Source organism: Schistocerca gregaria, chromosome 1 (assembly GCF_023897955.1).
Source record: "Schistocerca gregaria isolate iqSchGreg1 chromosome 1, iqSchGreg1.2, whole genome shotgun sequence".
In the NCBI taxonomy this organism is placed as follows: Eukaryota; Metazoa; Arthropoda; class Insecta; order Orthoptera; family Acrididae; genus Schistocerca; species Schistocerca gregaria.
The window spans coordinates 933,087,581-933,113,659 of NC_064920.1; the positions used below are offsets into that span (position 1 = coordinate 933,087,581).

Genomic DNA, 26,079 nt, shown 5'->3' on the forward strand with positions numbered 1-26,079 from the left:
GTAAACGACTAAGATAATATAACAAAGTTCATTTCTTCTACAAGTATTTCCTTGACCTCCGAAATCCAGTGGACACCTCAGCTCTGTTACTGTATACGAGCAGATGCTGTGAGATTCACGTAAACAGCGATCGCAGTTTTTGAGTTATAGGTAACTCATCAGGCATGTCAATCAACCAACCATGAATGAGCTCAACCTACAGAAACCTGAACGACACAGTAAAATTTAATTTGTTCAAAATGTTCAAATGTGTGTGAAATCTTATGGGACTTAACTGCTAAGGTCATCAGTCCCTAAATTATCCGAAAGACAAACACACACACCTGAGGGAGGACTTGAACCTCCGCCAGGACCAGCCGCAGAGTTATAAGGGGACTGATGACTGCAACGCCTCAGACCGCTCGGATAATCCCGCGCCGCTGGAATTTGTTGGGTGAAGATGAGGTCAGGAGTAAGGGAAAAGATACGGGATAAGGGAAAAGATACGGTGGACAGAATGGATGTGTACCGTGCGTGGTTAGGAATCAGATGGGGGAAAATTTTAGATGTTGCCAAGTTATCAAAGCTGGGAGGGTACAACGTCAGAGCAGGTAGATTAAACGAAAATTGGGTAGGCTGTTGAATATAAAGTGCGTCTGATCGTGTGATGGCAGTTGAAATATGGGCAAAGACAGATTGGCGCACCTACAGGAATTTCGTAGTTTGAGTACGTTAGAATGAATGAACGTATCATTTAAGTCTGCAGTCTGTAGTAGCCGTAGTCATTCAAGGTAAAATCTTTTAAAATGTGCACTGGCCGGGGTGGCCGAGTGCTTCTATGCGCTATAGTCAGGAACCGCGCGACCGCTACGGCCGCATGTTCGAATCCTGCCTCGGGCATGGGTGTGTGTGATGTCCTTATGTTAGTTAGGTTTACGTTATAGGGGACTGATGACCTCAAAAATTAAGTGCCATAGTGCTCAGAGCCATTTGAACCATTTTTTTTAATGTGTAGTTAGAGGCACTTCGAGCCGTCTGTATTTTGAATGTAATATGCTTATTCTATGAGATTCGGCTATTCACTACGTTGTCTTCAGGCCCCCTGACCAATGAGTAGGAGGAATCCAACATGAATTATAGATTCTATACTGGTCTGCAGATGTCCGCAGTCATCCTGTACAAAGATAGACTTACAGAGTCATAATCTTTTAGATTGTTAGGCTGGATGCGTCGAGTTCTTCTTCGACTTCTTCTACACAATGAATCTGCAGCTAGTGGTGGACACCGGGTGATCCTGAAGATCGCAGTGGAAGGTTAGAAAAGTCGTTCGTGTAGAAGAAACTGAAGAGGAACATGACGTGACCCAACAACCTAATAGGTTTTGCCTTGAATGTTTTTTATTTTGTAAAGCTGTAGTCACCAAGGGACTATCTTCAGCAGTGGGGTGGGATGGAGAGAATGGTTTGTCCTGGGCTATAGACTTCTCGGATGGGAATAATGAGTTTAGATTTTGTTGGTGGAGATTAAAAGCAGAGTTCATAATATACACACTTCTTTTTCGAAACCTCGCAGCCTAGGTAGAAGTGATCTATAGACGTTTTCCACTACACTAGAAACCTTTTATCAATGCCTTTGAAATATTTTGGTAACGAGCTGTGTTCCACTGCATTACGTCCTTCCTGTGACGCTGCCGAGTTTGCTGTCCGCGGGGCAACAAGCCGCGCCAGACAGTCGAGGTCTCTGAACCGACACTGGCGGCTTCTAGCGGCGTCTGGGGGAACTAGCGCTCGGCAGGTGGCGGCCACCCCGGCAGCCTCGGTCAGTGAGCGCGCAGCCGCCACCCGCGACGGAAGGCGCTATCTCCCGCTGTCGCCAACGTTGCGGCCGTGGCCGGCGTGGAACGCATCCGACTATATCTGAACCGATATTCGCCGAGTGCTGGTAGTCGCTACGCTGACCGCGCTTGGCTTTGTTCTTTTTCTACTCAATCTATTTCCAGTTTTGGTGAATCCTTGAATGGACAAACTGTCAACTACCATGCGTAGATTCACTGTGCCATAATTCAGATTCCATCTGCCGAGCAGTAGCATAAACTGTAACATCAGCGGACCGCTTTCCGAAAGCCGTCCCAACATAAATTGCTTCATCTAGACTTCGCCACACACTCTTCAGAATATGCCATTTCCGAACATATACACATTAATACGAAGTACATATTCAGTGAACGATGCCTAGTTACTTTGAACATTGCCAGTCGTGTGCTCCAACACTATAAGGATATACTGCTTTTTAGCGGGTTTTATTCAAAACATCTGCTTCTAATCTGAAAGTATCTTGGCGTAGGACCGCTGAGGAAAAAAAGAATACACTAACGATATGTAAATAAGCCTTGACAGTTATGATCTCTTCTACCTTTGCTCCTTCAAAGAATTCCAAACATGACACAGGCGCAGAAAGAGAATAAGGTCATTAGATGATCGATTTCGAAATGTGGAAGTAAAACCGTGGTAACATCTGGACTTTCTCAACCATCAACCAGTAGTTGGTAAGTTTCAGAAAAAATTCTGCGTAGAAGGAAGTCATAACTTTTTTCATTACTCAATTTTTTATCATTTTATTTCGAATTTTTTTTTCAATTTTAGTATAGATTTCCAATAACGTGCAAGGAATAGCATGTAAATAAGACACACCAGTTGATTAGATAGCTATTGTATATGAGACATATTCTACCCTTATTTGAAATGAATATTTCATCTCCATTGTATATCATCCAAAAGCAATGCGTGAACCGATATACGAAATTCTTTCCCATTTTCGTGAATGCTTTTCTCTAAGCTATATTCACTCGTACGTAGGACTCCAAGGGTCACTTCGGCCCAGGCACTAACTGATCGTGGGCTGAGAACGAACCAGTTGAGATTTAAGATACGATATAACGTTATTTGCGTTCCTTTTATGTATAACAGTTTACTTCATAAATGTTACAACGCTAGAGTTATCATATGTATCCAAAAGAATGTCTTTACCGTGTAGATGACGTCGCTTTCCCTAGACATCGTTTCAATGCTTTACTAGTGAGTGCAAATTTTGATGTATATTTATCGCGTAAACAATTACAAGTCTAAGTTTTCAGATGTAACCTACAAGCCAACTATTCAGCCGCGTTTTATACTAAATACTTAAAGGTGAACTACTATTTGCAAAGATGATCTCTGCTCGTAAAATGCGAACCCATTTCTGGTCCTCTGACTTTTAAAAAGCACAAGTGTGGTATCGTAAGAGACGGTAGTGATATTGAGGGTTGCACAACAAGGACATTTTGTGGTTTATCACCGTTCAGCACTCACCTTCAGAAACGATAGACCTTCGTTGATCTCCTCTAATGTTCTGGCTGTTGCATACGTTTTTCAGAGTTAACCACCAGTCTCAAAGGCACGATTTATTTCATTAGCATTTTTTATTTCTTAGTGTCTATCATACTGTTCCTGAAGTCTTGCGTCAATCACGACGGCTCCTATTAAAACCATATCATAATATTTTAATAAATATTTTTACCTCAGTTGATTACTATCTCTCAATCTGGGTATAAGGAATCCTCAAAAGACGAGTAGATTTTTACTATCTCCATACCTCATCGTACATTGGTAAAGTAAGGTCCTATGGTAAAGTTGGAGGATCATGACAGCGCTGTTTTGTTAACAGTATTTACAAACAAGTAGTAAAGTAGACGAAAATACAGTTTAGAATCCCTCTATCAAGGACACTGCAGTATTTGGTCTGTAACAAGTTACATCCTACAACTTTGTAAGTAAAGCAGCGTGTAATGTAAAGTTTTTACGGGCCCTATATGTTTCTGACTTTGTGAAAGCGAGCACAGCGGATACTCGATAGCATATTTTTCTTTGGAGAAATGCGGAGGGAAGCCATGATTCAGACCGCAGATGAGCTAAGATTTGTGAAGAGGCTGGGCCTGTGAAGGAGGCAAGCGGAAGAGAGAGAGAGGGAGAGAGAGAGAGAGAGAGAGAGAGAGAGAGAGAGAGAGGGAGAGGGAGAGGGAGGGAGAGAGAGAGAGAGAGAGAGAGAGAGAGAGAGAGAGAGAGAGAGAGAGGGGGGGGGGGGAGAATGAGAAACAATAATGTATGGGAGGGACCTATAGAATTCTTAAAAGAATTTTAATGGCATTACATTTATTCAGAATTTTATCAATACAATTAATACGTTCCATAGCGCTCAATTCGTAATTAGACAATTCTTTGGCGAAATAATAATCAACAATTACGTTTTACTAATTTACTTTGACAATTTTAATGGAAATGGAAAAATTATTTATAAATTTATTTATGTGAAAACACAGTTCTTGTCAAGACAACACGTCGAGAAAACTGTAGCCCCTACTGTTTAAATGTTTTAAGCTTTATGTATTATTTTTTCGCTCATAAATGTAAAAGTAGACTTTGTTTGTTGTTGAGAGATCTCCGTGCAGTTTCGGTTAAGCGCAGATGGTATATTCAATACGAACAGGGCATCTGTGTGCATGTGAAAAAACCTCGTAGGCGAGTTTATCTCTCGAGAAAGTGTTCCGCCTCTATTAGTAAAGCACCTAATTAACATTAGTCATGCTGATGTTTTAAATGTGGATCAACGTCTACGTTCAGCCGTCCTTAGCTGATATCTACCGCTATTCATCTCGTTCACGGGTTTACGACTTAAATAAATCGGAATTGGAGACATACGTTTGATTGCCTCTCACGTAAGTACATTTCTAATATCTCGTACATCTCTCTATCCTATTCACCCCCCCCCCCCCCCCCCCTCCTCCGTCACTCCATTCCACCACTCGCCTTCGGCACTTTTGTCTTCGCATCCTCTGCATTTTCACGAGTTTGAAATTGCAGTCAGTCGAGTAATATCACCCGTAATAATAAGTCCAGAGAAACACGTCGCACGGAGTGCGTATCAGTCCCAGGCCGCAAAAAACAAAATGAATATACGCGATACTTAGTTCCGTATTTCGTCATGCCTTTATACTCACAGTGCGATTACTGATGAATATGTAAGTTTACATACTCCAAGCACCTAAACGTCGATCTATATGCACAAAACACTTCGCTTTTCAGTTAGAGATATTTTGTAAAATGACGTCGCGTTTCAACCATCCGAGACTAATTTTTGCAAAAACAAACATTTGATACGAAAGTAAGGTATTGGTATCGAATACGCACCAAGAAGTGAGGAAAATCATATGGAGTACATCAGTTGGCGTAAGTGAACCATGATGGTGATGAATCTGGAGATCAAACTAAAAATATAAGGGGTTGAAAAAAAAGGCTGATCACCATCAAATGGATGTTCCTTGTGTGAAGTGAAGAGATGCTGGGAAGATTAGATCACAAAGGAACGTATGGTACACTTGAGAGAATAGGTTCGAGAGAAACCGATGACCAGTACATAATTCTGTGGAAAGTTAGTTTGCACAAGGTAATATGTATAAATATTTTTCTTTGATAAATTGTCTTTACGGTGTAAAATACTTTCGCTGTGGATGATCCTATGGTACGACGTATATTAACGTGACGACGGAATAGTAAAATAGGAAGCTGTTCCTAAACTTGCGACTGGTTATTTAGTAGCGTAAAACCCACTTATTTTTTCAACTTGGGAGTGGAACAACTTGCTGAGAGGTTTAATGATCGAAATACACTTCTGCAGAATGTTATGAATTCTTGAGGCTAGATTGGTATGGCGGTATTACACGATGTCTTAGTGCCCACCTCCGCCGTCATTTAAGTTTGAAAACCGCTGATGAGCAGATTTCTGACTCCAATAAGATACGATTTTTCAGATGAAAAAATAGGTTTCTCTATGTTTACTCCAGTTCATACCTGTAGCTCTCGAATGCTATCTGTAAAAGAATGAAGACTGCTTACGGCCTCAGAAATTATAGGTTAGACTTGTTAGAGTTTGGAATCATAAACTGTTGTATTTCATTCCACGCCGACTAAAGCCTCCTTCAACCAGCCATTCAAAAATGTGTTACCAGTCACTCGACTGCATTCAGACTAGTTACAGCTTTTCTCAGAACCAAAAAAGTAGCAGAGTTTTTCAACGGTGGATTCCGAGATTGAAATCGTAATTTCCAAAAGCTTAATCATTTCGCCAAACGATATATTGTTAACGAAGTTCTGTATCAGAATCTAAGAAGCGTTCTGAAGTTGTTCATCAGATTTCATGTAAATTTACTGGCTGACCCATACAGTGAAGCATGACTAGTCTGCCCAGATATGTTGTTTGCAATTTCTTCTGTGATCCCATAAAGTGCGACTGACCAAGACAACTTTCGACATCTATTTTTTTTTTCTAATCGTAATAACTTTCGTACATTTACTCCGGTATCCTTTTGTGAAAAGTCTGTAAGCCCACATGGAATAGCTATTGGACCTATGATAAAAATATTTGAAAGTTCACACACCGTGCGCCAAGAGCAGTCGAAATATTATGAAATTTTTACAGAACGAGTAATAATAGGTTCACCGAAATATCATGCAATATAGAAAACAGCCGATTAGAAGAAACTGTGGAACATTTACAAGGCATCAAGATTACGGAATAAAATATAATAAATTCTCTGTCGTTTGAAGCACCAGTAATGAAGCACAGTGTCACAGAGAAGCTTAAAAAGGAGACTGGCGGGAATGGTCAGAGGAACGGAAGAAAAAGCATAGCAAATTGAGGCGGCGGTTCTGGCAGAATTAGAAGATAACTCCCAAGTAGAAACACCCTTTTTAGGGATAAAACGGACTGAAGAATAATTTCCGGGAGACATTTCTAAATTACTAGTTCTTGTTGCTACGTCATTCATAGAAACTACCCTTCCTTTGAAATTATCTGATATATCATCGTCGAACGTGAAAAACGTAGAGATGCTAGTCGAGTACTGTCGATACCTCGCTAAAATTAGGTCGTAAACGAGTGCTAATTCTGTGCCTCTCGCGTAATAACAGTCAACTTTGTTTCAGTGTCAGAAGGGATTTAAATTAGCCAAAGTGATTTCGTCAAACGAGATTCCTTTGTATTACAACGGACTGGAGAATCAGTACTTTTTCAGCCTCAAGGTTTGCCAGTCCCAATTTCCTTCCGTTTTTTAATCTTCCGAATACCGCCAAACCGCGGAATCCGCGTCGCGTTTAACGTAATTACGAGCTCAGCCGTTGATCAAACGGCGGCGCCGGACGAATGTACGTGGTCTGCGCGGGCGGCCGTTTGATATCTCCTTTGAGGCGGGACTCCATTTCAGAGGGCCGCGATTTCACAGGAGAGCAGAGAGGTCGCTCTGTCGGGCCCTGGCAATCAAAACGGCAGAGGCGAGTCCTGTTGTCAACTGTGCCTGCAAAAGGCGCTTCCGCAGTGGCCCCTGAAATAAAGCGCTAAACTGGAAAATGAAATTCTGTTTAAAAAACTAGTTTTAGCGCTTCGCTTTCTACAGAATAAACTCGCCAACAATTTAATAACTAATTATAACGGACTAACTGTGCAAAGGCTTATCTTTAAATTTTAATAATAACCATGAAAAATTAAAGTTATCCAGTTATTATATTTTTTTGTTTGTTTGTTTGTAGGTACGTATGTCGCTTCGAGCTAGAGGAGGAAAAAAGTAACTGGCACAGCTCACTGATACAGTGTCGTGGGCTGCGTCACTGGTTTTTGCTCCTCTACTCGCGTGATATGGTACTATGGCTCGCGGTTTTTCAAAGTGTACCAGGGTTGAAGAAATGGAACTAGACTCTTTGACCCGTCAGTTTATGTGATAGTTACGTGAAACGTTATCATAGACGTTGCCTAAAATTTGACACCAGTAACACGCATAACAGCCTGTACATTTTGCTAGAGGAAATATTTTAGATCCTATCGTATTAACTGACATGTATGTCTCTGTTATGGATTTACTTAATATATCGCTGACGATGGGTATTAGCTCGAAAGCCCATTTTGGTAAATAAACGTTTGTAATGCGTCTCATAGTACGCGGAAGATGTTCTTTAATATATATCTGGAAGCTGCGGAACATTAATCATTCAAGAATATTTGCTAGTCCGTTCGACAGTACATTTTCGGTGATCTCAAATTGTTATCAAACGACATACTGCTTTGAGGAAAATATATACCATTACGAGCTCTAGACTGTACTTTATTAAGTTGAAAACAACAAAGAAAACTCTTCCCAAATGTTTATCTTTATGAGTGTAATACTGCTGAAAAAGACTGGGTAGATGGATACATATATATGTTCGGTATACGTGGACCATACAAAAAAGAAAAAAAATTATGAAAAAATCCATACATTTCCAAGTGTGATTACTTTGGATATCAGAATTAACGTTTACTTTCTCTAGACAGATACCTGTTCTGTTACTCTTAACACCCGCTCGTAAGGTGGTTAGTCTATGTCAACTACCAGTATAAGTAAAGCCATTAAGCCCTAACTGAAATTATGTTGTTGTTGTTGTTGTGGTCTTCAGTCCTGAGACTGATTTGATGGAGCTCTTCATGCTACTCTATCCTGTGCAAGCTTCTCCATCTCCCACTACTTACTGCAGCCTACATCCTCCTGAATCTGCTTAGTCTATTCATCTCGTGGTCTCCCTGTACGATTTTTTCCCTCCACGCTGCCCTCCAGTACTAAGTTGGTGATCCCTTGATGCCTCAAAACATGTCCTATCAACCGATCCCTTCCTCTGGTCTAGTTGTGCCACAAACTCCTCTTCTCTCCAATTCTATTCAATAACTCCTTAGTAGTTATGTGATCTACCCATCTAATCTTCAGCATTCTTCTGTAGCACCACATTTCGAAAGCTTCTATTCTCTTCTAGTCTAAATTATTTATCGTCCATGTTTCACATCCATATATGGCTACACTCCATAGAAATACTTTCAGAAACGACTTCCTGATACATAAATCTATACTCGATGTAACAAATTTCTCTTCTTCAGAAATGCTTTCCTTACCATTGCCAGTTTACATTTTATATCCTCCGACCATCGTCAGTTATATTACTTCCTAAATAGCAAAACTCCTTTAATACTTTACGTGTCTCATTTCCTAATCTAATACCCTCAGCATCACCCGACTTAATTCGACTCCATTCTATTATTCTTGTTTTGCTTTTGCTGATGTTCATCTTATATCCTCCTTTCAAGACACTGTCCATTCCGTTCAACTGCTCTTCCAAGTCCTTTGCAGTCTCTGACAGAATTACAATGTCATCGGCGAACCTCAAAGTTTTTACTTCGTCTCCATGAATTTTAATACCTACTCCAAATTTTTCTTTTGTTTCCTTTACTGCTTGCTCAATATACAGATTGAATAGCATCGGGGAGAGGCTACAACCCTGTCTCACTCCCTTCCCAACCACTGCTTCCCTTTAATGTCCCTCAACTCTTATAACTGTCATCTTGTTTCTGTACAAATTGTAAATAGCCTTTCGCTCCTTGTATTTTCCCCCTGACACCTTCAGAATTTGAAAGAGAGTATTCTAGTCACTGAAACTATGTCTCGTTATAGTAAATTTCCTGAGATAACCAATCAATTTTTACCGCTATCTGACTTCGATAATGAAAAAGGAAATTAAATGCGCACATTACACTTACATATGTCGTGCAACGAGGCTTTTGGCAGGCATAGTATAAATAATTTAAAGCAAATAAATATGAAAATCAATCGTAGAACCTTTCAAATTTCCGTATGGTGATCAGCTTATACTCGAGCGCTGTGCAATGAGTGAAGAGGCTTCTCTCTGTAACTGCAATAGTCACATGTGAAAAGAAAATAACAGTTAGCAGTACGGTTCAGAATCATTTCAATAATGAGTTGCTCAAAAGGTATTAAAACTGAAACTACTAGCATTAACCAAGAAATAGTTATCCAAGAACAACGTCAAGACAACCAGGGAATGAGCTAAACTGAAGTAGAGAGTGACCGAATTACTGCATAGTGTTTCACAGTAAATGACGCAAACATGATTCCGAAACTATCTTTAAGCCTGATGGGTTCACAAAGACCAGGAACTTTTGAAACATCATACGCATAGATACTAAGTTCATCGCAAATTTAGCAAACGATGCTGATGAAAATCAACTTTTAAAACATCATGCGCATAGATACTAAATTCATCGCATATTTAGCACACGAAGATGATGAAAATCAACCGAGGGATACGAATACCATGTTGATGAACGAATGGGAAACCTTTTGTATCAGCAACCGCTTCAAATAATCGTAAATAAATGAATAGTTCACACCAATACTGCAGACACGCTGTCACATCCGTCTCCAACAATAATGCTCACCCATACTCTGTTCCTGCGAAGTCTAATACACACTTTGAATTTGCCAGGAAGTTTCATATCAACTCACATGCCAATAAAGGATGAAAATTTAGTTGTGGAAACATCCCCCAGAGTGTGGCAAAGCCATGTTTCCGCAGTATCATTTCTTCCGGAAGTGCTAGTTCTGCGAGATTCGCGGAAACCATATGTGAGGTTTAGAAGGTAGGTGACTGGCGGCAGTAAAGCTTTTGTGCTGGGATAGCTCAGTCGTTAGAACGCATGCTTACGAGAAGTAGAGGTCCCGATTTCAAGTGTCTGTCCAGCACACAGTTTTAATTTGCCAGGATGTTTCATAAAAGCATACACTCTGCCGCAGGGTGAAAATTTCATTCTGCATACTGTGTTCTGTTACTTAAGAAGTGTTCGAGCTACTCACATACCTGGGAATCTATTCCGTATGCTTTTACCTTCGTTAACAGTCCACAGTGTCAAACGTTTTACTCAAATCTAAGAATATGGAATCCATGGTTCGCTGGATCTCATGTGAGAAGAGGTAAAACGATAGTTTCACACGAGCGATGCTTTTCAAAACCGTACTGATTTGTGGATAGAAGTTTTTCACTGGTCGTTTCTAGGATTTCAGTCTGTCATATTTACTTCTTTCACCTCTGGCAATGTTTGCTGATGTGGAAAAGGGCGAATTGTACCATGTTTCTGAGTACACTGTAACTACCTCTACAACTGAGTGGGTAAGTTCAAAGACTGGAGGCAAGAAACGGCATACCACCACCAACAGGACCACGCCCAGTATAGCACTGAGGTGTTAGAAGCAACCTTCGGGTCCACGAGAGCTCTGTCTTTAAATTTTGTCCAGTCACAACTTTACTTGAGGAGGATATATTTCAGACAAGGTGTTGCATCTTCTTAAACTGAAACACAGCAGACTTTTCAGAGATGAAATCTTTTGGAGAGATTTATCAGCAGTAGAGACTTATAATGTAGTGCTGTAGGCGTGTCACAGAAAAAGCAACGCTATTTGATTCTTTCTGACACAGCAACGTAGAACCAATCAGGGTATGGCGTGGAAAATTCGGTCATTTGTACGCTTGTTGTTTTAAAATACGCTGTATACATGCCTTCCAATATCAGTACCTTGTCATAATGTTGATACCACAGAAGATTATTAACGCTCATTAGTAAAGAAACACACTTTATTTGGTTTGGAACAGTGTTTTGGAGTATCACTTATCCTTAATCTACGCTAGGCAGTCGAAGTAGTACAGACAAACATGTCCCACATTAACTCATCAACAACCTCTTCAAAAGAATAAGGTAAGTCACGAATAAAGATAAAAATCTATACCACTGAAGTCGTTGGATCATGTTTGTCTCATCCATCACAGGAGTAAGAGCGAACTGGCGTCGCCGTAGTCATCTGCTACGTGGCCCGGCCGCGATGGTCTCGCGGTTCTAGGCACACAGTCCGGAACCGCGCGACTGCTACGGTCGCAGGTTAGAATCCTGCCTCGGGCATGGATGTGTGTGATGTCCTTAGGTTAGTTAGGTTTAATTAGTTCTAAGTTCTAGGCGACTGATGACCACAGATGTTAAGTCGCATAGTGCTCAGAGCCATTTGAACCATTTTTTCTGCTACGTGGCAGCAAGCACTTCTTCTTCTTATTCCTGGACTTTTGCCTTGGCTCTGTTGGGTCGGCGTGTTACACCGGAAGAGGCAATCTTAGTGGAAATTGGCCGTTTGGATGCCCTCTCTTAGGCCAACGTCACAGCATGCACGATCCAATTAAAAGAGAGGCATACAACAACAGCTTGTCGTAAATACGGCAAGTCATGGAAATATTCTACAGTAAAAGAACTGTAATGCACTAAACACACCCAAAGAGTGACATCACGTTTCCTCTGTTGCTGCAGAAATAAAAGAAAGTGACGCAGTACAGTGGAATGTGGTGGGGGAAAGGAGGGGCAGGGGGGGGGGGGGAGTAAAGGTAAATGAGAGACTTGTTTTACATGAAAAGTAGTGTGCAGACTAGGAATCGGGTGCACTATCTTCGGTTTCACAGATAGTGCACATATAATTTGAACTATCCATGTATGCCCCACGTCGACTCAAGTTTTCCAACTGCCACTATCATTCTCTTGATTTCCAAATTACTCGCCAAACGTCCTATGAAGAGTGAACCTCAGCTCCACCGACAAAATTCCGATGATTTTCACTGATATGATTTGAGTATTTTGGTATAAGGGACTTAGAGTGCCCAGTGGCTTCTTACAGAGCAATTACTCCATTTCGCGTGATTTCTTACATGTATTTATGTTTGTCTAGTGGCAATATTACAAATATCGACAATAAGGGCCTTGTTGGGAAACAAGTGTGTTCCATACACTCATGGGTTTTGCTACTGACAGCAGCAGTGTTCAATCTGTCTTCGTCCTCAGACTTGCTTTCAATACCACGCGATTCTACATCTAGTTGGTTTTCCCAAAAAGGGAAATATGACTTAATGCTGGACAGCACAAAACGCCACTGAAAGTACAGCTGGTCTCTACAACACGGCAGTCTATTCTCTGCTATGCTGTGTCAGCGGCACACGACTCATGGCTACTCGTCCGCATGTCGCCAGTTCTGTACGTCCATTTATCCGTCAATATTACAGTAGTACAAGTTTATATGCCAACTAGCTCTGCAGATGATGAAGAAATTGAAGAAATGTACGATGAAATAAAAGAAATTATTCAGATAGTGAAGGGAGACGAAAATTTAATAGTAATGGGTGACTGGAATTCGAGTGTAGGAAAAGGGAGAGAAGGAAACATAGTAGGTGAATATGGACTGGGGCTAAGAAATGAAAGAGGAAGCCGCCTAGTAGAATTTTGCACAGAGCACAACTTAATCACTTGGTTTAAGAATCATGAAAGAAGGTTGTATACGTGGAAGAACCCTGGAGATACTAAAAGGAATCAGATAGATTACATAATGGTAAGACAGAGATTTAGGAACCAGGTTTTAAGTTGTAAGACATTTCCAGGGGCAGATGTGGACTCTGACCACAATCTATTGGTTATGACCTGTAGATTAAAACTGAAGAAACTGCAAAAATGTGGGAAATTAAGGAGATGGAACCTGGATAAACTGAAAGAACCAGAGGTTGTACAGAGTTTCAGAGAGAGCATAAGGGAACAATTGACAGGAATAGGGGAAAGAAATACAGTAGAAGAAGAATGGGTAACTCTGAGGGATGTAGTAGTGAAGGCAGCAGAGGATAAAGTAGGTACAAAGACGAGGGCTGCTAGAAATCCTTGGGTAACTGAAGAAATATTGAATTTAATTGATGAAAGGAGAAAATATAAAAATGCAGTAAATGAAGCAGGCAAAAAGGAATACAAACGTCTCAAAAATGAGATTGACAGGAAGTGCAAAATGGCTAAACAGGGATGGCTAGAGGACAAATGTAAGGATGTAGAAGCTTATCTCACTAGGGGTAAGATAGATACTGCCTACAGGAAAATTAAAGACACCTTTGGAGAGAAGAGAACCACGTGTATGAATATCAAGAGCTCAGATGGCAGCCCAGTTCTAAGCAAAGAAGGGAAGGCAGAAAGGTGGAAGGAGTATATAGAAGGTTTATACAAGGGCGATGTACTTGAGGACAATATTAAGGAAATAGAAGAGGATGTAGATGAAGACGAAATGGGAGATACGATACTGCGTGAAGAGTTTGACAGAGCACTGAAAGACCTGAGTCGAAACAAGGCCCCCGGAGTAGACAACATTCCATTAGAACTACTGACGGCCTTGGGAGAGCCAGTCATGACAAAACTCTACCAGCTGGTGAGCAAGATGTATGAGACAGGCGAAATACCCTCAGACTTCAAGAAGAATCTAATAATTCCAATCCCAAAGAAAGCAGGTGCTGACAGATGTGAAAATTACCGAACTATCAGTTTAATAAGCCACGGCTGCAAAATGCTAAAGTGAATTCTTTACAGACGAATGGAAAAACTGGTAGATTCAGACCTCGGGGAGGATCAGTTTGGATTCCATCGAAATGTTGGAACACGTGAGGCAATACTGACCTTACGACTTATCTTAGAAGAAAGATTAAGAAAAGGCAAACCTACGTTTCTAGCATTTGTAGACTTAGAGAAAGCTTTTGACAATGTTGACTGGAATACTCTTTTTCAAATTCTAAAGGTGGCAGGGGTAAAATACAGGGAGCGAAAGGCTATTTATAATTTGTACAGAAACCAGATGGCAGTAATAAGAGTCGAGGGGCATGAAAGGGAAGCAGTGGTTGGGAAAGGAGTGAGACAGGGATGTAGCCTCTCCCCGATGTTATTCAATCGGTATATTGAGCAAGCAGTAAAGGAAACAAAAGAAAAATTTGGAGTAGGTATTAAAATTAATGGAGACGAAGTAAAAACTTTGAGGTTCGCCGATGACATTGTAATTCTGTCAGAGACGGCAAAGGACTTGGAAGAGCAGTTGAACGAAATGGACAGTGTCTTGAAAGGAGGATATAAGATGAACATTATCAAAAGCAAAACGAGGATAATGGAATGTAGTCAAATTAAATCGGGTGATGCTGAGGGAATTAGATTAGGAAATGAGACACTTAAAGTAGTAAAGGAGTTTTGCTGTTTAGGAAGTAAAATAACTGATGATGGTCGAAGTAGAGAGGATATAAAATGTAGACTGGCAATGCCAAGGAAAGCGTTTCTGAAGAAGAGAAATTTGTTAACATCGAATATAGATTTATGTATCAGGAAGTTGTTTCTGAAAGTATTTGTTTGGAGTGTAGCCATGTATGGAAGTGAAACATGGACGATAACTAGTTTGGACAAGAAGATAATAGAAGCTTTCGAAATGTGGTGCTACAGAAGAATACTGAAGATAAGGTGGATAGATCACGTAACTAATGAGGAGGTATTGAATAGGATTGGAGAGAAGAGAAGTTTGTGGCACAACTTGACTAGAAGAAGGGATCGGTTGGTAGGACATGTTTTGAGGCATCAAGGGATCACAAATTTAGCATTGGAGGGCAGCGTGGAGGGTAAATATCGTAGAGGGAGACCGAGAGATGAGTACACTAAGCAGATTCAGAAGGATGTAGGTTGCAGTAGGTACTGGGTGATGAAGCAGCTTGCACAGGATAGAGTAGCATGGAGAGCTGCATCAAACCAGTCTCAGGACTGAAGACAACAACAACATCAATAAAATTCGCCAACTACTGTGTACTTTAACGTTTATTTTTACTTTATTATGAAGGCTACCAGTTTCGACATTTGATTTAACTTGTAGCCCTCACAATAAAATAATATAATATCTTGAAATACACGGCTGCTGGTGAATTTTATTGACACTGAGATTAACCAGCCGGTGTCCCCTGGCCCTGATGGACCAACAGAGATTTGTGAGTCAACCTGACAGTCGTCGTCCAAAGCGTTCTGCAGTTATTGCATTACGGTGAACTGTCTCTACAATCCGGTCGGCATGACGCTCCTACTTGCCATTTGAGAATGATTCCACGCTTCTTAAAGTCTGAAAGATGGCGACGGCTGCATCTGCACTTTCTCTAGGCATGTGGATTGCGATTTTCCATTTGTAAATTTCCGATAAGGTTATGAAATGAATCATGAGGTTGGCAGGCCATTTCTCCATTGGTCTAAGCCGTAGTGGAGAGTCGTGGCGAGGAGTAGGCCGATGGAAGCTTAGAAGACAATATTAAAAGTCTTTTTTATTTAATGTCTACACTCATATGCCACGGCGTCGCTGCCTCACTCCTTTCGTCGTAGTAGGGAGTGCCGCAAAGTGTTGGCTAACGCTCAGATGGTAGGCTCCAACGTTTGCAGCTGAGAATGATGCTCGCCTGCCAGCACATGACCTAGTTGGGCATGCCGAAACTGTTTGCGGGTGGTATCGGTGGCACAGATGACGGCCCAGAGCACTTGTAGAGGATGCTAGCCTCCAGTTGGGGATTCTCGTCTCGGCGACGGCGACATACGTCTCCAGGGTACCCACACCAATGTTGAGGGTTGAGCGGTTTTACCACCCTAGTCGCGGCCTACTGTCCTCTAAGCAGCAGTTGGGGTGCCGCTGGAGTGAGTCCCAAGTGACGCACCAAGTACAAGAAACAGGGCTTGGTAGTAGAAGATGGTGCAGTGGTGTCGACCACAGTTGTAGCGGTGGCTGCTTGCTGACCCATAGTGCAGCGGTAGCTACAGTACGCCTCCTCCCCCCCCCCCACATCCCCCACCCACCCAATCGTAGTAGGGGAATGAATATCTCTGTCAACAAGTGACAGTTATTTATATGGGATAGCAGCTGATTTGTTGTGCCAACGTATCGCTTCTAGTCCTTTTCCTCATAGCACTTGTGCTGCCTACTTGGACCATTCTTTAAGAAACCTATCTTACACTATGCTGGCATACCGACAACCTGTACTCGCCGAGTGCCTATGGCTTCTACCAATACTACACAGCTACACTGTTGGGCTTACAATACTCAAAAACTAGTGGCTGTGCTACATTTCGGTACACCTGAAAGCCAACATGTACTCGTACCATACGACTTCTGAAGGAACAAGTTTTTTATGAACTGAAAGTACTCAAAATAATCTCGAATAGGAATTAAATTTTAATCAACATACCCTACAGTCATAGAAATGCTGGCGTATCAGTTTAGTAGCATTCGGTCAAGGAGTTCATCGCTCATCGCTTTCCACTTAATTCAGTGTGGATATCGATCGCTGCTTTTGACTCTTCTGTATCCCCTGGCTCCGTAAACGTGCTGTTGGAGCCTAAATGGCGGTATAATCAATGCGTTTCCTGGAAGCAGACTGTTTTGCCACAACAGATATGGTTCATTTTCTGAAAATTTGTTCTACTAATTTGGCGTATTGAACACAGATTGTCTAAAACAGCGTTTATTTTTGATTATGTTACTATCGATTAATCATTAAAATAGTCATATCAACAGCAATACTTGAGTAAGAACAAGTATCTATCAAAACTCTCGTTCGACCGACACTTTAGTATTGCGATCCTCTCCAGGAAACGCAGAAGCTTCAAAGAAGAGCAGATTTCTTTAGTAACATAGTAAGTGTCCTTCACTGTAAGGTGTACACTGATCAGGCAGAACATTAGGACCATTTACCTAATAGACAGTATGTCCATCTTTAGCACGGATGACAGCGGCGACGCGTCGTGGCATGGAAGTAATGAGGCCTTGGTGGGTAGCTGGAGGGGTTTGCACCACATCTGTCGCCTAATTCTAAAATTTATGGGAGGAGGGGGTGGGGGTGACGAGCTCTGAAGCCACACTCAATCACATTACCGATTTGTTCGATGGGGTTCATATCTGGCGAGTTGGGTGGCTAACACATCAATTGAAACTCGCCACTGTGGTTAGTTAAGCCACTCCATCAAACTCCTTGACATCGTGCTATATCTTACTGAAAAAGGCCACTGCCAACGCGAAACATGATTATCATGAATAGGTGTACATAGACTGCAACCACTGTAAGATACACCTTGGCCGCCATGTTAACTTTCACGAGCTCCACTGGATCCATGGATCCCTACTTAGTGTTCCCCAGAGTATAATGGAGACGTTACCAGTTTATCTCCATCCCTTATCTCCATCCCTTAGTACAGGTTCCAAGGAACTGTTCCCCTGGAGCACTACGGATTCGCGCCATCCCATCGGCATGGCGAAGAAGGTATTGGGATTCATCATCAGACATTACAACGCTCTGCCACTGCACCGACGCCTAGAGCGTTGAGTCGTAGCTGCTGACGTCGTGTTGTTGATATTGGCACATGCATGGCTCGTTGGCAGTGGAGGCACATCGTTAGAAGTGTTCGGTGCGATATTTGCTCAGACACACGTGTACACTGCCTAGTATTGAAGTCTGATGTTAGTTCCGCCACTGTTCGCCGCAAGTCCTGTTCTATCAGTCTGCGCAGCCTACGAGGTCAGACATATGTAATCAGGTGTGGCCGCACAAACCCACGACGTCTGGACGTAGTTTTACCTTGGCTTCGCCACGTGTTGAAGGCACTCACCACAGCTCTCCTAGGCACCCGACAAGTCGTGCAGTTACAATTCGCCGTCGTTCAAACTCAGATAGATCGCGCGCCTTCCCCTTTCTTCATACAGACAGCACTCTCACTGACACTATATTCACCGTGCGTGTCTGACTAGCAGACCTTCCTTGCCAGTGACGCTGCTATGGCCTGGGCGGGTTTATTTCCGTAATGGGTCGGCGGTCATAATGTTCTAGCTGTTTAGTGTACGTTCCTAGAGGAGATAGCAAACAAATGGCTAGTATCCACGTACATCTCGCAAAAGGCCTGGAAGGTAAATGAAAGAGACTCGAACTCATACAGATACTTTTCTAGAGCCGTTCTTCCTGTATACTATTCGCAACTTGAGCGGACGGAGAAAAGTAACGGAGGTGTACAAAGTGCCTCCTGCCACACTACGTAAGGAAGCTTGCAGAACATATGTAAATGTGGATAAAGAAGTCTGTTATCGAAAAGTCTTGCTGGCACTTGTTTTTCACGTTTTCAGTTTTTTTGAAGTTCCGTGCTTGGTGTTACATTGACCTTTCAGACCGCACAACAGAAGTTGTTGTTGGTCTTTTCGCGTGCACTATCGCTCTTCCATATTTAATCGTTCGTTTGTGGTGCAACTTTCTACAGAGTTTACGATTTCAAGGACAATAGTGTCATCTCTTCCTTGTTGAAGGTTTCACGTCATAACAGAGAATCTGCCTATTTCAGAAAAGCCGCTACATTTCCGATATAGCTATACTATCGATGTTTGTTATTAATGTCTTCTAAGCATGTACCTGTATGTTATATCATGATCGAATAATGCAGTTCTGCATATAACATGTATAATATTTCACGGCTATTTATGTCGTGTGTCAAGATTATTTAGGGTGATCAGAAACACTGAAAATCTTGAACGGGTGTTGCAGGGTAGGTTGTGATGAGAGACAATAATTGAGAAAAAATCCGATACGTTGCGCCTTGAATTAATCATCACTTAAGTTAACCTATAATGCCCGCGCGCGCGCTAGGACAGACGCTCCGCCATATACAGTTAGTCCTTCTCATTGTGTAGATGACAGCTCACGAGACTGTATAGCCTTTGGTTCGGTGTAGATCATTACTACCGTCCCGTATCGAATCTTTGTATCGCTCTCCCTTGTTCGGTTTTAGGAAACCAAACTAAGAACACGTCCCACGACACCGTCTCTGGCTTGTCGCTTGAATTTACGAGCGCAACGGCCTAGTTGGATAACTTAAATAATACTTAATTCGGAATCAGTGCAACGTATCGATTTTTTTCCTGACAGTTATTTCTCAGCACAACCGACCCTGTAATACCTTCATAAGCTTTTCAAACTGCTATGACTACTTTTTATTTCTGACTTTGAAATAAGCATACACATACACTCCTGGAAATTGAAATAAGTACACCGTGAATTCATTGTCCCAGGAAGGGGAAACTTTATTGAGACATTCCTGGGGTCAGATACATCACATGATCACACTGACAGAACCACAGGCACATAGACACAGGCAACAGAGCATGCACAATGTCGGCACTAGTACAGTGTATATCCACCTTTCGCAGCAATGCAGGCTGCTATTCTCCCTTGGAGACGATCGTAGAGATGCTGGATGTAGTCCTGTGGAACGGCTTGCCATGCCATTTCCACCTGGCGCCTCAGTTGGACCAGCGTTCGTGCTGGACGTGCAGACCGCGTGAGACGACGCTTCATCCAGTCCCAAACATGTTCAATGGGGGACAGATCTGGAGATCTTGCTGGCCAGGGTAGTTGACTTACACCTTCTAGAGCACGTTGGGTGGCACGGGATACATGCGGATGTGCATTGTCCTGTTGGAACAGCAAGTTCCCTTACCGGTGTAGGAATAATAGAACGATGGGTTCGATGACGGTTTGGATGTACCGTGCACTATTCAGTGTCCCCTCGACGATCACCAGAGGTGTACGGCCAGTGTAGGAGATCGCTCCCCACACCTCGATGCCGGGTGTTGGCCCTGTGTTCCTCGGTCGTATGCAGTCCTGATTGTGGCGCTCACCTGCACGGCGCAAACACGGATACGACCATCATTGGCACCAAGGCAGAAGCGACTCTCATCGCTGAAGACGACACGTCTCCATTCGTCCCTCCATTCACGCCTGTCGCGACACCACTGGAGGCGGGCTGCACGACGTTGGGGCGTGAGCGGAAGACGGCCTAACGGTGTGCGGGACCGTAGCCCAGCTTCATGGAGACGGTTGCGAATGGTTCTCGCCGATACCCCAGGAGCAACAGTGTCCCTAATTTGCTGGGAAGTGGCGGTGCTGTCCCCTACGGCACTGCGTAGGATCCTACGGTCTTGGCGAGCATCCGTGCGTCTCTGCAGTCCGATCCCAGGTGGACGGGCACGTGCACCTTCCGCCGATCACTGGCGACAACATCGATGTGCTGTGGAGACCTCACGCCCCACGTGTTGAGCAATTCGGCGGTACGTCCACCCGGCCTCCCGCATGCCCACTATAGGCCCTCGCTCAGTCAACTGCACGTACGGTTCACGTCCACGCTGTCGCGGTATGCTACCAGTGTTAAAGTCTGCGATGGAGCTCCGTATGCCACGGCAAACTGGCTGACACTGACGGCGGCGGTGCACAAATGCTGCGCAGCTAGCGCCATTCGACGGCCAACACCGCGGTTCCTGGTGTGTCCGCTGTGTCGTGCGTGTGATCATTGCTTGTACAGCCCTCTCGCAGTGTCCGGAGCAAGTATGGTGTGTCTGACACACCGGTGTCAATGTGTTCTTTTTTCCATTTCCAGGAGTGTACATTGGACGAAGGCTAAGGGACAACACGATGAATGAAACATAAAAAGATAACAAGGTGAGGGTGATATGTACTGAGTTCTCTATGTTAAAGTGCTGGAAATATTTTCTAAGCCTCATAGCGTTCATCCTGTCTTGTATAAAGATATGCCATAATATGTTATACGCTCTCAAAACTACAGGAGCTTTATTATAAATCAGTTACTGATGACAAACTGAAAACTAGGTATCAATGGCGTACAATTTGGGAAATGGTGACATTCAGATCACCTTGTGAAAGTGAAGAAGATTACATGATATTTTGAATGGAATGAACAGTCTAATGAGTAGAGAATGTGGATTGAGAGTAAACCAGAAAAAAGCAAAAGTAATGAGAAGTAGCAGAAATAGAATTGCGTGGAATCTGTCGTCAAATTACGTGGTCACGAAGCAGACGGAGTCAAGGAATTTTGCTACTTTGGGCGTAGAGTAAGTCATGGCGATCAAACCACGGATGACATAAAAAGCAGCTGCTGATAAGACAAGAAATCAAAAGGTTTTCCACAAAACCGGTGAAGAATAGGACATTTGGAGAACACTGAAAAGAAGAAGAAACAGGTCCTGTGTTAAACCATCATTTTGCTAGAGGGAACGTTAGAGAGTAAAACTGTAGAGGAAGACAGAGATTGGAATACATCCAGAAAATACACTGACGGAAAACAATCGCAACACAAGAATGAGTTGCTCAACATAAGAAAGTTGGTAGGCGTGTTTCTACCTCTGAAAGATGAAGTATATTCATATACATGTAAAAGAAAGGCTTTGCCTCAGCTCGGTTCCGAGAGTTCCGGTACCTGTACAGAAAATTGGAATAGAGATCAACATAAACATCATTTCCGCTCTTTTTACAGCTCATGAAAACCACACATTGCGTATTGTACCACCATATAGCGAGACCTTCGGAGGTGGTCGTCCAGATTGCCGTACACACCGGTACCTCTTATACCCAGTAGCACGTAATATTGCACTGATGCATGCCCGTGTTCGTCGTGGCATACTATCCACAAGTTCATCAAGACATTGTTGGTCCATATTATCCCACTCCTCAACGGCGATTCGGCGTGGATCTGTCAGAGCGGTTGGTGGGTTACATTGTCCATAACCAGCCCTTTTCAATCTATCCCAGGCATTATCGATGTCTGGAGAACTTGCTGAAGACTCTAATCGAGTGATGTCGTATCCTGAAAGAAGTCATTCACAAGACACGCACGATGGGGGCGCGAATTGTCGTCCATGGGGACGTGTGCCTCGCCAATATGCTGCCGATATGGTTACTCTGTCGGTCCGAGGATGGCGTTCACGTATCGTACAACCGCTACGGCGCCATCCATGACCACCAACGACGTACGTTGGCCCCACATAATGCCACCCAAAAACAGCAGAGAACCTCTACTTGCTGCACTCGCTGGACAGTGTCTCTAAGGCGTGCAGCCTACCTGAGATACCTCCAAACACGTCTCCGACGATTTTCTGGTTGAAGGCATATGCGACACTCATTAGTGAAGAGAACGTGATGCCAATCCCGAGCGTTTCATTTGGCATGTTGCTGGGCCCATCTGTAACGCACTGGGAGATGTCGTGGTTGCAAAGATGAATCTCGCCATGGATGTCGGGAGTGAATTTGCGCATCAGGCAGCCTATTGTGCACAGTTTGAGTCGCAACACGTCCTGTGGCTGCACGAAAAGCATTATTCAACACGGTGACGTTGCTGCCAGGGCTTCTCCGAGCCATAATCCTTGGGTAGCGGTCATCCACTGCAATAGTAGCCCTTGGGCGGCCTGAGTTAGGCATGTCATCGACAGTTCCTGTCTCTCTATATCTCCTCCAAGTCAGAACAATATCGCTTTGGTTCACTCCAACACGCCTAGACACTTCCCTTCTTGAGAGCTCTTCCTAACATAAAGTAACAATGCGGACGCGATCTAACCTCGGTATTGACCGCCTAGGCATGGATAAATTACGGAAAACAAGAGCCATGTACCTCATTCCTCGTGGAATGACTGGAACAGATCGGCTGTCGGACCCCCTTCGTCTAATAGGCGCTGCTCATGCATGGTTGTTTACATCTTTGGCCGTGTTTAATGACATCTCTGAACAGTCAAAGGGACTGTCTGTAATACAATATCCACAGTAAACGTCTGTCTACAGGATTTCTGGGAACCGGGGTGATGCACAACATTTCTGATGTGTTTATTTCACGCAGGTCGCGCTGGTAGCGCTAGTATGAGTCTGCAAATCATGTTTGCTTTAAATAAAAGCTGCAACAGTCGTGAGCGTTAGTTACCTTTGAGATTGAACGCAGTGAGTTTATGTTAGTTTAGAAGGACTCTAAGGCGACAAAGACGACATTATCAACACCACACTGAGTTTGAACGAGGTCATGTATTCGAGCTACGAGAAACTGAATGTTCCTTCTGCGATAGGGCGAAAAGACTTTGAATAATTTAGTCATTATACATTGCCACAGAAGGCCGTGCTCCGGACGGCTACGTAGCGCTACCGAGAGGGAGGACCATCGTGTGAAGAACACCATGTTCGGTGTACGGCCATACTACACCTGCAGCAGCAATGTGAGTTGCATCTGACGGCACAGTGACACAACGGAGTGCTACAAACTGCTTGCTTTAAAACACTTCCGAACCAGACGCAGTGTATTGTGCATTCCACTGACCGCAAACCGTGCCATTTGTGAATTCAGTGGTGTCAAGCGAGAGAAAAAATGGTTCAAATGGCTCTGAGCACTATGGGACTTAACATCTTAGGTCATCAGTCCCCTAGAACTTAGAACTACTTAAACCTAACTAACCTAAGGACATCACACACAGCCATGCCCGAGGCAGGTTCGAACCTGTGACCGTAGCAGTCGCGCGGCTTCGGACTGGGCGCCTAGAACCGCTCGGCCACCGCGGCCGGCTCAAGCGAGAGCTCGGGGTGGACGTCTGCTGTGTTTTTGATGAGATCTGGTTCAGCCTCGGTGCCGGTGATGATAGAAGGAGGCCAGTTGTGGGTCTGTAAGCATCCTGCCTGCGTTCTAGGCACACCGGGCGTACACCTGGAGTTATGGGCTGGGTTGCGATTTCGTATGACAAAAGGAAGACTCTCGTGATTATCCCACCCACACAGATTGCGAATTTGTACGTCTGTCTATTGATTCGACATGTTGTGCTGCCAGTCATGAATAGTACACGAGGATGAGTTTCCAACAGGATAACAACGCTTCCCCACTTACCGCTGCTGTAACCCAACATGATGCACAGAGTGCTTGATCACTAGATCCGCCTCCAGTCGAACACTCAAGGAACGCCATCCGACGACAAATCAAGCATCATTCTAAACCAACATTAACCCCAGTATTGACCGGTCAAGAGCAGCAGGCATGGAATTCCATCCCACAAACTAACATCCTGCACCTGCGGAACACAATGAATGCAATTTTGCATGCTTGCATTAAGCATTCTGGTTATTAATGTACCAGCATTTCACACATGCAATGGGTTATCTAGCGCTTTTATTAGCCTGCGATGTTGTAACGTTGATCACTTAAATATGTTGCAGAGACAAATATATTCCAGCAATATCATTATTTTTTACAGTGCTGCGATTTTTTTTTTTTTTTTTTTTTTTTTTTTTTTTTTTTTTTTTTTTTGCCAGTGTAATAGAAGACTAAGAAGGGGCGGTATTCGTGTAGGTGCTGAACATATACAGATTAGGAAACTATTCCCGAAACAAGAATATAAATGCAAATGGTAGTAAGAATAGTATATGTGAAATATGTTTCTATTTTCTACGTGCACTAATGCGGTAGTATGACTCGTATCCTACAATACTGCCAAAAGCTTTGGTATATGCAGTATGGTGTAGCGGGAGGTGTGCTGTGAATCGGCGCTCCAAAGCCGATATGCGGTAATTATTTTTGCTTGGCATTCATAATTTCTGGAATCTTGTTGAAATATACTCGTATTGTAATTGTAATAATTGTGTAGCCGGAATATTTGATTCCTGTATAAATACTAGTATTCTGAAATAGTCGATACCTTTATAAATAACAGCAGTCGCCGTCTAATAGGTTAGCTCTGACCTGGCTGTAAGCTGGTGGTCGTAGTAATAGTGCGTTCGGTTCTAAGTGTATTACATTACTGACAAGCCTGCCTTTGGATTTGCACTTGACTGTGGTTTTAACGTCGTAATATGCTAATGGTGAAAACAGACGATAGGCAACCGTTGTAGCACGTACACAGAACGCTGTTGGACACTGTAAGTGTACTTGTAACATTATGATGTTAGTATGCTCTCCGGACGACAGTGTGTTACCCGTGTACACTGGTCGCTTGAGAGCATTTTAAAGTGTGCCTAAGTAGTACCTGATGGTCAATTGATCTCCTTCTGCTGACGTAAATCACGGCAGTGGATTGAACGGCGTCATCACAGTAACGCGGATCGACGTGGAGACGTTACAGTACAGCAGAAAGAAGTTGTCGTGTTTAGATGTTCCCATGACCGAAACGTGAGTGACGTTAACCCAATTTGTTCCTGGTGTCAACGCGTGTACCACAGCGATTTAACACGGCATAAAATCAATGGTCGTTAAGAATATCCTAAGCGATAGACACTAGATGTTTCATGTCTTGTCATATAATGGAGTCGCATATCACGAAAAACACTGGTCACCGCGGCACGTAAAGCTGTACGACTTCAGTCGGCCAAATGACACAAAACTCAGGGTTGAGATAGAGTCCCGTAGTTCGATCGGTTGCGATTTTGCGTCCGGTCAATTGTTCCAAGGCGTCGACTGTAACGATGCCACAATGCGAAGTTTAACCGAAAATGTGTGGACGGCGTACCT

The 26,079-nt window shown here is 43.1% G+C and overlaps 1 protein-coding gene across 1 annotated transcript in view; it reads left to right on the forward strand.

Annotated features, from left to right (window-relative positions):
* The first annotated feature begins 1,799 nt into the window (after nucleotides 1-1,799).
* LOC126309833 (discoidin domain-containing receptor tyrosine kinase B-like) overlaps nucleotides 1,800-26,079 on the forward strand; it is a 271,956-nt gene continuing 247,676 nt past the window's right edge. The window contains exon 1 of the mRNA XM_049992104.1: nucleotides 1,800-2,524. The gene's annotated coding sequence lies outside the window, so the exon portion shown is untranslated. The remainder of the gene's footprint in view (nucleotides 2,525-26,079) is intronic.